Below are 13457 nucleotides of genomic sequence, written 5' to 3'. Positions count from 1 at the left end.
CCAGGTTGTCCTGTGGTCAGGATATCAAAGATGCTATTAAAGCTGGACGTTGCCGTAGGTAGGCTTATACCTGCAAGACAGGGAGAAGGGGTTTTCTGAGGGATTTGGGGGCATGGTATAAATACTTGCCTCGCCTTAGTGTTAAATCCGGCCCTGGATGCACCAATAGTTTAAAAGAATGTAACATAACCTTTGATTTTTTTTCTCTCAACGTGTTCCTGATTCCACACTGTTAATACTCCAGGGTGTCAGCTCTTTACAACAGCAGTTTCCTTTTTTAAAAAGTGTGACCCTGTCTTCCACTTATTTATAGCACATTCTTCATTACCTGTATTAACTCACAAACGCCTGGATGAAAGCCAGTTTAACAATGGATTGGATTCATTGTACTGAAGAGTGACCACAGCAGTTTGCTCTCTGAATATTTGACAACCATCAGTATCCATTTTTTTCTTAATCAAGTTAAATGATTTCCATACAGCTGCGTCACCATTTCCTGCTCACTTTTCCCTTTTTCCCTCCTCTCATTGCATGCAGTTAGGCGGAGGAGACTATTTTTCCGCAGAAAAAAAAGAGAGTCAGTTTTCAGGCTGCAGACAGAAAGAGACACAGGCTCTGTGAGAAAAAGAATGGATCACTGAACTAAACTCTGCAACAGAAACACAGGTAGGCCTTTTGTTTCAAACTATGACTTGTTGAAGAATGTAAAGTGAACTTTTTTTTTTTCATCTGTTAAGAGAAATTCGTAGGATTTCCAGCATCTTTAGATGATTGTGCTCATAAGAAAAGATAACATGTTTACATTTCATAGTTTGTCGTGTTGTTGACTTATTTAGCGTGGCTGAGCTGTGCGCTTTTCATACACGATGACTTTGGTCGATGTTTGTAGACTGTCTTAATCTTCTGTTTGACTTGTTAAAGAAAATGTAGTTTTCCCTCAGCTGCGGTGCTGCATTTGCATGAGTTGGCCTACAGGGGGCGCCTCAGCCTATGAATTTGATCCATCCATACAATCCGTGTCTATGGTATTGATGCAGTAACCTTTGTTTACCTTCTACTTTCATGCTCCTACAAGTTTCGCTTCAATTACCACCCTACACACACACACACACACACACACACACACACACACACACACACACACACACACATAACCTCAATTCACTTAATTTGCCTTCAAGGTTCCTTAGTCAGACTGCTGCTGTAACTGCTGTGAGGTGAAGAAATGCCTGAGATAAAGGATTGTCCTTGAGCTAAACTTTGCAGTCGTTGCTCCTATGGCACGATATGATACTGTTGTTAGATTGCAGCTGATTCTTTGGTACATGCTCTGTCACATGGTGTTACTCATGATATGCCTGTTCTTCTGACATATGATTATTATACTTTATATAATGTTTTTGTGTTAATCAGTGATTTAATACATACTCTTAACACAAGGTAATCCACAGTTCACTTTTAGTAAGAAAATACTGCTTTATTTTATGTACAACCATGTATCATATTCTGTTAGATCATTTTATTTTAGCTACGTGGCTCAACTTTTTAATTGGCTTAGAAATACATACAATCTGTTCTCTCCATTTTGGTGATTTATTTTCAAGCTAATCCAGGGGATTCACTTATTTTCACAGTTAACTAGTTTTTTGCTTTATAAAAAGTCTCAAAATGGTGAAAATGTTGATCAGTGTCTCTTAAATTCATCAGATGGCTTTTGTTGTCAACAACCGGATGCTTAGGACGATTAAAGGAACCAGAAATATTCACAATTATGAAGCTTGAATAAGAGAACTTTGACAGTTTTCTTAAAATATGACTCCACACCTTTCATCAATTATCAGAATAGCTGGCCATTGATCAAATATTTATGCACTGATCAAATAACCATTGTAGCTGTGTCTGCAAATGTAATGATAAATGTCTCTGGCCTGTACTGGAATAAAAGTGTAAAGATTCATGCAATAAAAATATGCAAGTAAAGCACCCCAGATTCATACTTATATATTTGGATTTCAAAGCTGGTCTTCAGTGTCATTTTGGTGTTATATTCTACTGTGTGAATGGGTAGAACTCAAGAGAAAACACAGGCAAACAGTAAAAACATGTTTGAAATGTGCCTCGGGCTGCCAACTCTTTTAACATCTCAATAATCAGAAAGATTCCACTTCTAGTTATTTTCTCCACTGAATATTAAAATACAAATCCAGAATATTTTGCATAAAGAGATACATAAAAAAACAAGCAGTAGTTTCATGATATAATTTCAGGGACTCTGTTGAAGACACTTGCAGCTTTAGCTCTTCAGTTTTTAAGAGGGAAGGTGTCTTTACTCGTCTGTACGTCTGTCAGAGCTGTCAGGCTGTAACTCAGACCATCATAGACTCCTCAGCCTCAGTCAACTTAATCCTGGAGTTGCCTCTGGGTTTTTTTTTTTTCCTGAAACCTGATATGGTGTTTATTGCAGAATATATATTTTAAATACAGCAGATAAATGGTAAAGCTATTACAGCCAAACATCCCTCCAACTCCTGGGAACATCCAGAAGATAAATAGAATGATCTGAGGTGAAATCTAGCGTGTAGGTGGAAAAATCCCCACAGAGCTGCAGAATAATCCCCATGAATGTTTTAGGATTTTGGATTCAGAGTGGATCCTTAACCAACACACATAAAGTTAAAGGGTTATTAAAGAAAATAAACTCTGACATTGTCCTGCTATAGCATGTATAAGAAGAAGGACCTACAAACTGAATTAAACTATAGTTTTAAGAAAGCATATGAAGATTGAAGCTTAGCATAATGGATATAAGGATTTCATTAGATACAAATTCTGAGTGTACACGTGGAGCAGCCGCATGTTCTGTTTTGATTTGCGCTTTCTTTGATGCCTCCATGTCATGCAAGGAGAGGATGTGGCTTTTAATGAGAAATACAGACGGCCCTGCGATCAGTGAAAACTTCTGTGAGAGAATAAGCTTCAGTTACACTCTGGTAGAAAAACAAAAAAAGAAATCAGCTTCTCGGCTCTTTTTTGTTGCACAGGCGGCGAGGATCTGCAGTGTTTTCAGGAAGGACACTCTTTACGAGGCCTTTTCAGTGGCTCCCCTAGAAAAGCCACACAGTAACACAGCTCTATAGGCTTCCTGCTGACTTGATGTCACATACTGTGATGACGGATGTCTGGATTTTTGTGACTTCCTCAGTTCCCAGGTCTGTTGGATGATAAGACACCACAAGAGAGTGAGTGAAGTGCAGGTTTGAAAGACGAGCTGTTCTTCAACATTTGGTGTGAAGAAGTTACAGCAGGGAAGGTGATGTGGTAATTATTAAGAGGTTTGTTAAATATTGTGAATTTGAGTTTCTTCCTATTCCTATTCAAACTGATTTTACGTCCCCTGAGGAACTTTTAGCTGCTTATGAAACACATTGAAATGGACTGAGATACCTCTGTGACTTACCAAAGTAAACGAGACCAACACCAACAAGATAGACTACTCTATATTGTAATCCTTAATCTTAATGAGTGACCATAACTGTTCATAGAGAGCTGGGTGACACTCTTTTGTCAGAAAAACACTACTTACTCATGGACAGAACAAGATCAGCACACTGAAGATGTTGGCCAACCGCTTTGTCCACATGGACCTTCAAAACAATACATTAAAACATATTGTTGCATTACATTTGCTATTACCTTTTACATTTTTGTGCTGAAGCTTAAGTCTTCATCAGCAGATTGCCTGCTTTGTGGTCATGATTGAACAGAATGGGCTTGAATTTTGCGTTGTGTGTTTTTCCTTCCGGGTCATCAATTTGTAATTGTTGCGCAAACAAAACAATACGTTTAAATGTGAGTGCGTACGCTTGCAGAGCCGTGGATCGGTAAAAATGTAATACAAACCTCAGATGGCCTGGTTCTAAAGTTATACCTCATTTTGCTGAGGTTTTGCTGTTTATCCTGTAAACTGTGCTCAGCGTCTTCAGTCTCATCAGACTCTGATATTGACCTTTTATGAGAATAACGTTAATGATTTGCCGGTTAGTGGGTTGCAATGAGAAAACAACTTGTTCAATATTGCCAGGAGTCAATTTGCATTGAGAACTGATTTGCACTGAACTGTTCTATATTTTACTGAACCGGATCGTGACCTCTTGAGATCGTCTTGTAAAGGAGAATTCAAAGGGGATTACACATTCAGAATTTGTAAATACTCCATGTGTCCGAACAGTAAAATCCCTTCATTTAGGTGATGATCCATTGAGTTAAAATAATCCCTGTATCACCCACAGGACAGATAGGTTGTGTTTCCGAACACCTTGATGTGTGATCTTATAGGTGCTACATGAAATGATTTTTTACTTTCCTGTATTTTAAACAGATGAACAAATGAGTACATTTTACTGGCTGCTGCCCACTTTACCACTGAGGAGCATACCACACGAGTTTGGAATTCATGTGGCTTTTTCATCCTGTTGTTGTCTGGTATTTGTAGAAATGTGACCGAAGAACATGCACATGTCTGAAATGTTTTACAACCTGACTTTACAAAGAGGCTCTTTATTATTCTGTGAATCCATACTGAACTGCCACATGGAGAGAGTTAAGTGTTTTAATTCTGCTGGAGTTCAGTCAAACCTTTGGGGAGGGATTTTATATTTTGGGTGAAATTCTTCATTTCTGTGGTCAGCTAAAGTTTGGACATGTGGTTCAGCAATGTATGATTTGTTCAGGGGTATGAAAATGTGGAGTGTAACGATGCATATTGACTTTATTTACAGTTTAAGAGTAACTTAAGACAAAAAGGAAAAGATCCCTCACATTCCACAACAGCACTGATGCTTGTTGGTTGTCTGTTGTGCTTTGCTGCACCTGCAGCCACACCCACACGTGATGTCATTGTGTTCGAGGGTCCACCTCTGCATGTGGCAAAGTTCAGAAGAACAAGAACAAGATTTTCAGGCATTGTTTAGTTACTCTTTAGGTTATATTTTGATCAATTCATGATTTCTTTATTTACTGAATAATACTTACTACATGTCTAGTGAGACACTCCTGTTCAGATTGGAGTAAAAGTTTGACTCCAAAAATAATTTTGTCAGTTAATTTCTTTATGAATAAATTCATCAAAACTGAATGAGCCTAAAGGTTCAACATTAACACTGACACAGATAGTTTTGCTGCATAGTAAATACTTTTATTTTAATAGTTAAAGCACTTAAATGCCCCCCCCCCCCCCCCCGCAAAAAAACCCCAACATGCACACTTCTAGTATCATTGCAAGTAGCCTTTTAGGCTTATATATGCATGACAGGTGGTGGCATGTAAGTCAATTTACACAAGTAGAAAACAATCCTTTTGAGGTATAGGCCTAGTTATTTTTGCTTTGCTTTTTTTGCTTTTTTGTAGTTAAAGAGACAAGCTTATGCTATAGGCCTATTTATAAGCTGTACCAGGGTTTATCACTTATTAATAAGACAAATGATAGTATTTTAAGAGTGAATTTAGCTAATAATACTTTTAGTAGGCTACATTGGTCATATTTGTTTCCATATTTTACTTTGACTAAGTGGCAGAAACTATAACTTGTAAAAAAGTGTATTTATTTCAAATGTATTTATAGCATGATATTAGCTCTAAACACTTCCTCCACCACTGGCCTTTCACTAATGTCAGTTACTGTATCTGTGCATGTAGATAACAGATTATAAACTGCTCTATGGGAGGCTTGGTTACACATGTGAAAGACATCTTTGTGCGGGGTTAAATGCATTCACACTGAGTGGAGGTTTTCGGCAGCGTGACAATGTGTGTGTGCAGCGCTGGCAACTTGCTCCCATCCCATCAGCAGCCTTCATCTCGTGAATATTCATCCCAAACTCCTCATCCTCACCCTGACAATAAACAAGGGACAGAGAGCATGAATGCCTGGCTGAGGAGGAGGAGGAGGAGGAGGTGAAGGGCAAGAGGGGCAAATCCTGAGGAAAGTGGGGGGCAAACAACCCGTTTCCATAGTAATAAGTCCTGCCCTCCACTCTGCTGCAGGCTGAGAGAGGGGAGGCAGGAGGGAATTTTTTTTTTTGTCGGTTTTTGTTGGAAAGACATCAGTCGGAGTTTACTGAGGAGTGCAGGTAACCAGCCAAAGTTTTCAACGCAGGGACGAACTGGATTAACGCGTTGTTAAAAAAAAAAAGAAAAGAAAGGGATTATAATCTGGAAATGTCAGCAGCAGACATGGACGTGAGGAGAAACTCGGAGGTAAAAGCCGCCTTATTCATGAATTGACGAGTTCAAACATGGAGGTGGGGGGTTAAACTTGTAGCCAGTAGCGATATGAAAACATGGGTAAAAAGCGATGGTAAAAAAAAAAAGGTTAAAAGTTGTGTTAAAAGTTTCAAAGTGCATTAAAATGTGTTTTAACGCAGTCCTCAGCTGCACGTGACCATATTTGGTCATCGGCATGTTAAACGATGAAGCTCCCGACTTAAAACACCGGACTATTTTTCTTCTTCTGACACTTTGAATGAAGAAATATGTCCCAGCGGAGCGGATACATGCAGTAGGCTAGCTGTGGGGGTTGTAATAAAACCAAGTTATGGCTGAAACATCCAACAAGTCAAAAGCAATCAGCAGATAAACAGGAACAGCACAGAACTCAGGATCAGGCATTATGAACTGAACACTGTGTGGGATAGTCAACTTTACATAGAGTCATGTTTGAATAGAGGGATAAGGGTATTTAAGATCAGACTCAAAGGAAACTCTATTAGCATTAAACGTATGCTGTGCTGTTCATTATGTCATATGTTTTGAAGTCATGCTGAAAATACAGATTGCACACTTTTCTTTGTTGCTGCTGCTGCTGCCTGTCAAGGCTCTGTAGTCTGGACTCCATAGAAAGGGTTAGTACAGACATGTTGAACAATCATAGGCTAACACACTTCAGTATTATGAGCAAAAAAGGAGCCTATATGTTAATTGAAGTAGTGGCATTAATTATGCAAAACATTACAGTACATTATATAACATACAATACATTATAGCAAACTGTATTGTGGGCTCATGTTTTTCTGTATGGGTTGGATATGTATGTATGTGTTGTGTTGTGTGTTTGTATGTATGCTGGCTGCTGGAACACCTAAATTTCCCTGCTGGGATGAATAAAGTATATCTTATCTTATCTTATCTTATTTATATAATCTATCAGTTACTGTAGTTTTTTGTTTTTTTTCTTTAGTTTTTAGCTCTGCTTGTTTGTTTGTTTGTTAGTCAAATAGTTAGTTGGGGATTTGTATTTTTGTCTTAGCCCAAACTTTTGTGGGCTGAGCCAAAAATACAAAGATTTCAATTAAAGTTGATGTTGAAGTTTAAGGCACGGTCTGAGCATCTCCAGTAATTTCTAAATGACTTGAGGCATACTTTAACTCAAAGATGAGCTTTTTATCCATCCTCTGACCTCGTGCACTTACTCTGGTGACACTATCTGATGCCTGTAACACATAATGGTTGGTGTAAATCCGGACATAAAGATAATCCAATGAAGACAGAAAAAGAATCCACAACAACACTGTTCACCCAATAAGTTCTGTTTTAAACTCAATATGATGACTTTTGGGTCCATCATGAACTCTATTTATAGGCCTACATTTTAATTAACAGATTACAACTGGTATCACCAGAGACGTGACTGGCTTTACTATTACTTTTCCCCCCGCTGAAACTCTTTCTATTGTGTAATCAAACAATGACCTTCCCCTCTTACTGGACAGGACTGTCAACACAAAGCTATTGAGGAAATTCTTTACTGTTCTCTGCTCTGTTTATCAGCAGTGAGCCTGGCCTGTCAGTCGACGCTTTTAAAAGGACCATTGTTCACTCAACATCATCTTTAAAGTCTTCTTTCCCTCTCCTTATCCACTGGTCCAGACAGCATGGACGTGATTTAATCATGATGTTAAAAATTAAATTATAGCTCTTATCACAATTCATCTGTTAGCTGACAATAATCAACATCCTTTGTAGAAAAGTAGTTCCTTAGTTAAATTAGTGCAAATCAAATTCAAATGTGTTTGTTTAACAGTTCTTTGATATTTTGTGTTTTCAAGCTCACTGTCACGACATTTGTGATTAGTAGCATGACGTGCATTGAAATGTGAATTAACTGCATCAAATATTAGCTTATCATAAAACCTTTAAAACTGATTTTTGCAAAATATTTGATCCATCATGAACTTCATGGACCATTTATCAATTATCATGACTATATGTTTTCCCATAGTGACGCTGAAGAAGCATAGTAATCATTGCAGCGTATTATTGCAGTAATGATGGTGGAGAACATATCAGCATTGTTTTCTCTGTTATCTTTATCCTCTTTGTAAGGTTAAACTCCTGTGCTGCAGGTGTTTGTACGTGATGATCTATAAAGTACAAGGATCCATATTGGCAGGTTCAAGATTCGACAGGTGTACAAATTAGGATTTGGAGCTAACAGTCACTCTTGAGACCTGCAGCTGGTTCTTGGAGGATGCGTGCTTTCTGACACTGTTGATCGGAAAGCTATGAGGAAACAGTTTGGTTCATGGTCTTGCCGGAGGGAACCTCAGCCACCGCCGTTTGGTGTGTAGGAGTATTTTCCTGTTTAGTGTCTTTTACCAGATTTCTCAACCTGTAGTATCATCCATTGTTCAGCACAAGACTGTCTCGCTCAACTTTACCCCACACTCAGATGAAGACACCAATCAACCACCTAGAAACAATGCTTCTTTTATATAAGAAACGCACTTCCAATTTGTGTAGTCTCATGACACCTCAGTGCTGAGTTATGTTTCTAAACTAAACTTCAGGTGCTTTGTTGTATTTTTGCCCGGTTGAGACCTATTTAAACCAGTTTTTATCCTGTTGTCTCTCTGAAACGTGTTGCTACTGTATAGATTCTGTGTGAACTTACTTTGCATTTGCAAGGGTACGTTAATAATGATACAACAACAGACAGATTGTAAAAATGACTTGTGTGAGTCACATTGAAACTGTTTTTATGCAGAATTAATCAACTGACGTTTGATGTCTTAATGGGATGCATGCCATAACATCGCACCATGACATCACCATCTCAACATTAACATGTCAGGAGATGTTCTGCCGTCTTGTGAAATTTAAACTTACAGACCTTACACTGTCAGCTTTGACAAAAAATTCAGAAAAATGTTTCTCATATAAAATAACTCCCACTTATCTTAATTTATTGCCTGACAGCTTATGTCTAGAGATACATTTCTTGTCTAGAATTGTATTTCAGAATCAATAAAGTATCTGTCTATCCGTCCATCCGTTTTGAAGTATAGTGCTTTAGAAAAATTAGATTAAAAAACTGTTCTTAATGTCTTTTAAAAGCATTTTATTGAAATGTCGACTTCCTTAGCAACAATCCAGTCTTAGTTAATAAGCTTGCAGAATGTGAAAAAATTATGAAAAACATAAACTTATCTATAACTCACTTTTTGTCTATCTGCTGTTCTTCATGTTTTACCGATACCTGTGCTGCAATGTGCACATGTCTGTCCTGAATCAAAAAGAGCTATCTGTTAGCAAGTGTTTGCTTCATCTGACCACATCATAATCGCTTAAAAGCACGACTCCATCTTATTTATTGCCATAGATTCAGACTTTTGTGGTGTTCAGTGCGAGTTCAATATCGCGATAACGATGAAATTGCGATAACTTGCGCATCCCTTTTAGCTTAACATTTTAAGCATGCTATCAGCTAATAAACAAACGGATTGTCTCATTGTCGCAACAATGAGCAGAAACTCAGGTGACGTAAAACTTGCCAATGTTTTTGTTTGCTAAGCTGAACTCTGACTCAAAGACTGAGCCAAACAAGCATTAATCTTATCTTATGTATGGCCTTGAAAAAGTCAAAGTTTGTGGGTCAGAGGTCATCTCTGTGACACACACACGCTTGCCCCCCTGCTGCAACTCAGATGGACATAAGCCCGTTTTCCACATGCCTGCCTCTGCAGCTGTGCATGCTCATATCTAGGTTACACAGAAGGGTTTTTCGTCTTTTCCCCAAAGAGAAAATATGCCATGATCAGTCTAGAAAAGTAAATAGCTGAAATTGCTAAAAAAGGAGATACAAAAAAAAGATTCTGAGAATTGGTTCCACCTGGTCTACAGAGCTATACAGTGGCAGCATGTGGTGGAGTGTGGAGGTAATTATGTAGGTATGGCTATGTACAACTGCCAGTAGCATCAACCTTGGTGGTTTTCCTTTATATGGAGACACATTAAGGCTGTCAGGCAGAAACCACTATCCAGAGACGGTTGGTTATTTACACATTTAGCATATTCCAAAAGTCTGTTGGAGAGAAAAAAAAATTCCCCAACATGCAACACATGTTTTTTGTATGTAAATCTCCGACAATGCTCAGTGTAACATGATTGGACCCATCTAAAGTCTCTTTGTATCCGTAGTGGACAAAACTGGTCTCTTTGCAGATATTCAAACAATGTCGTGGATCAGTGTGTGGGCTCATGGCTGCATGTGCGATGCGACATGTGGAAAGAGTTGATAATTTGCAGAGATTTTACTCTTCCTTTCCTCATAGCTTCTTGGCTTGCTTGTGATGCTCTGCAGATTTTTTTTTTTTTTTTTTTAAATCCTTGAAGTCAGGTTGCTAAATCAGCAGAAAGTGAGGAACAGGTCAGCCAGAAAAAGCAGAGAAGCATTGGACCAAAGAAGATTGTATTAGCCTGCGTTTATGGTAGCTGCTTCTTGCATGTTTCAGGATTAACAAAGATCTGACTTTGTCCATAATGACGTCATAAAATTCCTAGATTAAATCGGGCCCTGGACATCAAGTGCCAGGTGCATGGACAGAGCATTTTTGAGGTCTTTATTGAATGAGAAAGAAATCCTTGGCATATGATGCAGGTGTTTCTGCCCAACTCCTGGGCTTTCTTCCACCCTCTGAAAACATTCTTTAATATTTTGAATGCAGCCGCAGACTGATGGATAGGGCAAATATTAGTACATTCCTTCATGTAGTGGAGTGAACTGTGTATCAGATGATCCATCAGAAGTGACAGGACCAAGGATGTGTGCGCTCTCTTATGCAAGATATTTACCTCTTTCACACATTACACATGTGCACACACGCAAACAGCTGATAAAAGACTTACTTTTTAACCACATGTCCCTCTCAAGGACGTGCTGAACACAAAGGGCTCTTTATTCCAAACTGTCGAATGGAGACACTGCTGTGGTGAAGGAATCTGCTCTGGTGGCTTAGGAAAATATGCGTCATTGATATGCGTCTCATGTAATCAATTAGTGCTTTTATGAAGATGACAAAAGCAGGAAAAACTCTGGAAATGGTGAAGGAGATCATTCAGATGTTGGTTTTCGAGTATGTATCTCGAGAGACCGCTTTGCTTTGTAGATTTCAATTTGAGAATGAAGCCGAAGACACAAACTCATAGATGAGTTCATAATTTCTGTGTTGAGTTTGAAGAAATGGCAGTACAAGTATTCAAATATGAAATATGGAAAAAGTTTTTTAGCTTCATGGTTTAATGTATTGTTTGATGAAGCTAGTAAGAACAGAAATAATAGTCAAGCTACAGTTCAGGAGGTACTCAAAAGAACCTGTATTGTAGAAAGCAGTTCATTATGTGATTTAGAAGTTGAGTTATCTCTGTTTTCCTATGAATGTATTTCACACTCCACACATAAAGCAGAGCTTCACAGACTGTCGTCTGACAGAAAGCTATGTATGAAGTATTCTTCGACAAATAAGAGTGCTTCAAGTAACCAGCATTCTGAGTACCTGCTCATATATCGGTGCAGAGATTGGTGTATAATTCACACTTAAAAGATTTTTGTTATTTCAACTACATAAATCACCATGTCATCCAACATCAGTGGGTTCTTCTTCAAATGAACGTTAATATTTCTTCATATTTTTTGAATGGGCAAATAAGCAACAAGCTTATAAGAGTTTATAAGAGCTTCAGAAGAACCATATGTTATTCATCTATTTGTTAACATATTCACATTTTTTTAGCATATCATTATCATTTGAAATGATGTATGACGCAAACAGCAACTTTAAGTTCTGCAAATTAATTGGACCTTTTGCCAAAAATGCTTTGCATCTACACAATCCACATTGTGCCTCAATCTGTAAAACCGCAAACATCTTAACACCAAGTCAAGTATGTCATCAAGACTTTAAAAAAACATCCCCAACATGTAGCTGTTGACCGTTTGCTTGCCTTGTGCTATGAAATCTCTGGAGAAAACATGTCATGAATCTGGTTGAATGCACTTTAAAGGTACTCCAGAGCGTTCTCAGCAGTGATTGTTTAAAGCCAGTTATTTTGTGTTGAGAGATGCTATCAGGCCTCAGGAAGTCAGTTGGCTAACGCCTCAATGTTTACACTGCTCAGTCCATCTCGGGCCTTTGTGACCCATTTCTGTGATTGTAGCTTTCCCTGTCCAAAAGATTAAAAAACAGTGATTATATCAAAACAAACATTGCTCTTGACTTTATTTGAGCAAAGTATGAGAGCTAATTCCATAAAAAATGAAAACATTTTATATATTTATTTATTTTTTTGCAGTGTTTTATCTGATAGTAATGTTTGATTGAAGGTGTAACAAATTGAAATGACAGACGCTCAATGTTTCAGTTCGAGAGAGAATCAAAGAGATTGCTGAATCTCACCTCCGAAACACAGCGTATTGTTTCTGCTGGTGGTATTCTAAAGTAATATTTCACATAGCTGCCAGTGTGCATGAATTTCATGAAAGAATGTGATATTTCTGGTTTGGTTTAATTTAGATTCATATTAAAGATTGTATTTCTCAGGCTCTGCTTTTGTTGGTCCTGATTTTCCTTTGTGTTTGAGCTTCCCCATGAATAGTTTGTTTAGTTTAATCATGCAATTATGGATCAATTTTTTAACTAATTTATGCCCCATTAGGTAATCCAAAATGTGTGTTTAAAAACCCTAAAACCATGCTTGTCCAAAATAAGCCAAAGTTCTGTGATTTACAGAAACCATTTACGTCCAATTTTGGAAGAATGATTATTTTGTCTGATATAGTTCCCTTGCAAACTTTACTACATTTCCTTACTGAATCCTACAGGACTGCCTGCATAGAAGACATATGATTAAATAATATAGCATTCTGAGAAAAGTTGTACTGGAGGGTTGTAAGCCAGTCATCACTCTTAAGAGTCTGATGAAGATAATGATGCATGCTCGTCATCTTAGCACCGTACACACAGTCACAGGAAATAGCTGACAGCAGGAATGCTCCCTCTCTCTCCTCATCTGTCTCTATAGGACTTAGCTCCACTTCTGGTTGGCTGGCTTCTTCATACAACAACTTCCTGTAAACAAGCCAAGCTTCCAAGCACCCTCCCATCCTCCACCTCTGATCTCCAGAG

The 13457-nt window shown here is 38.1% G+C and overlaps 1 protein-coding gene across 2 annotated transcripts in view; it reads left to right on the top strand.

Moving 5' to 3' along the window:
• The first annotated feature begins 517 nt into the window (after nucleotides 1–517).
• The window catches only part of dennd2b (DENN domain containing 2B), a 50893-nt gene continuing 37953 nt past the window's right edge, over nucleotides 518–13457 (top strand). Inside the window, exon 1 of one of the 2 annotated variants that reach the window (XM_020657552.3) lies at nucleotides 518–666. The gene's annotated coding sequence lies outside the window, so the exon portion shown is untranslated. Of the gene's footprint in view, nucleotides 667–5971; nucleotides 6256–13457 lie in introns of those variants that run through there. The other variant, XM_020657550.3, reaches the window with a different exon arrangement.

The sequence above is a fragment of the Labrus bergylta genome, chromosome 3 (genome assembly GCF_963930695.1).
Source record: "Labrus bergylta chromosome 3, fLabBer1.1, whole genome shotgun sequence".
Classification (NCBI taxonomy): domain Eukaryota; kingdom Metazoa; phylum Chordata; class Actinopteri; order Labriformes; family Labridae; genus Labrus; species Labrus bergylta.
The sequence above is the reverse complement of the archived record's forward strand: the minus strand, read 5'-3'. Positions and strand labels throughout refer to the sequence as shown.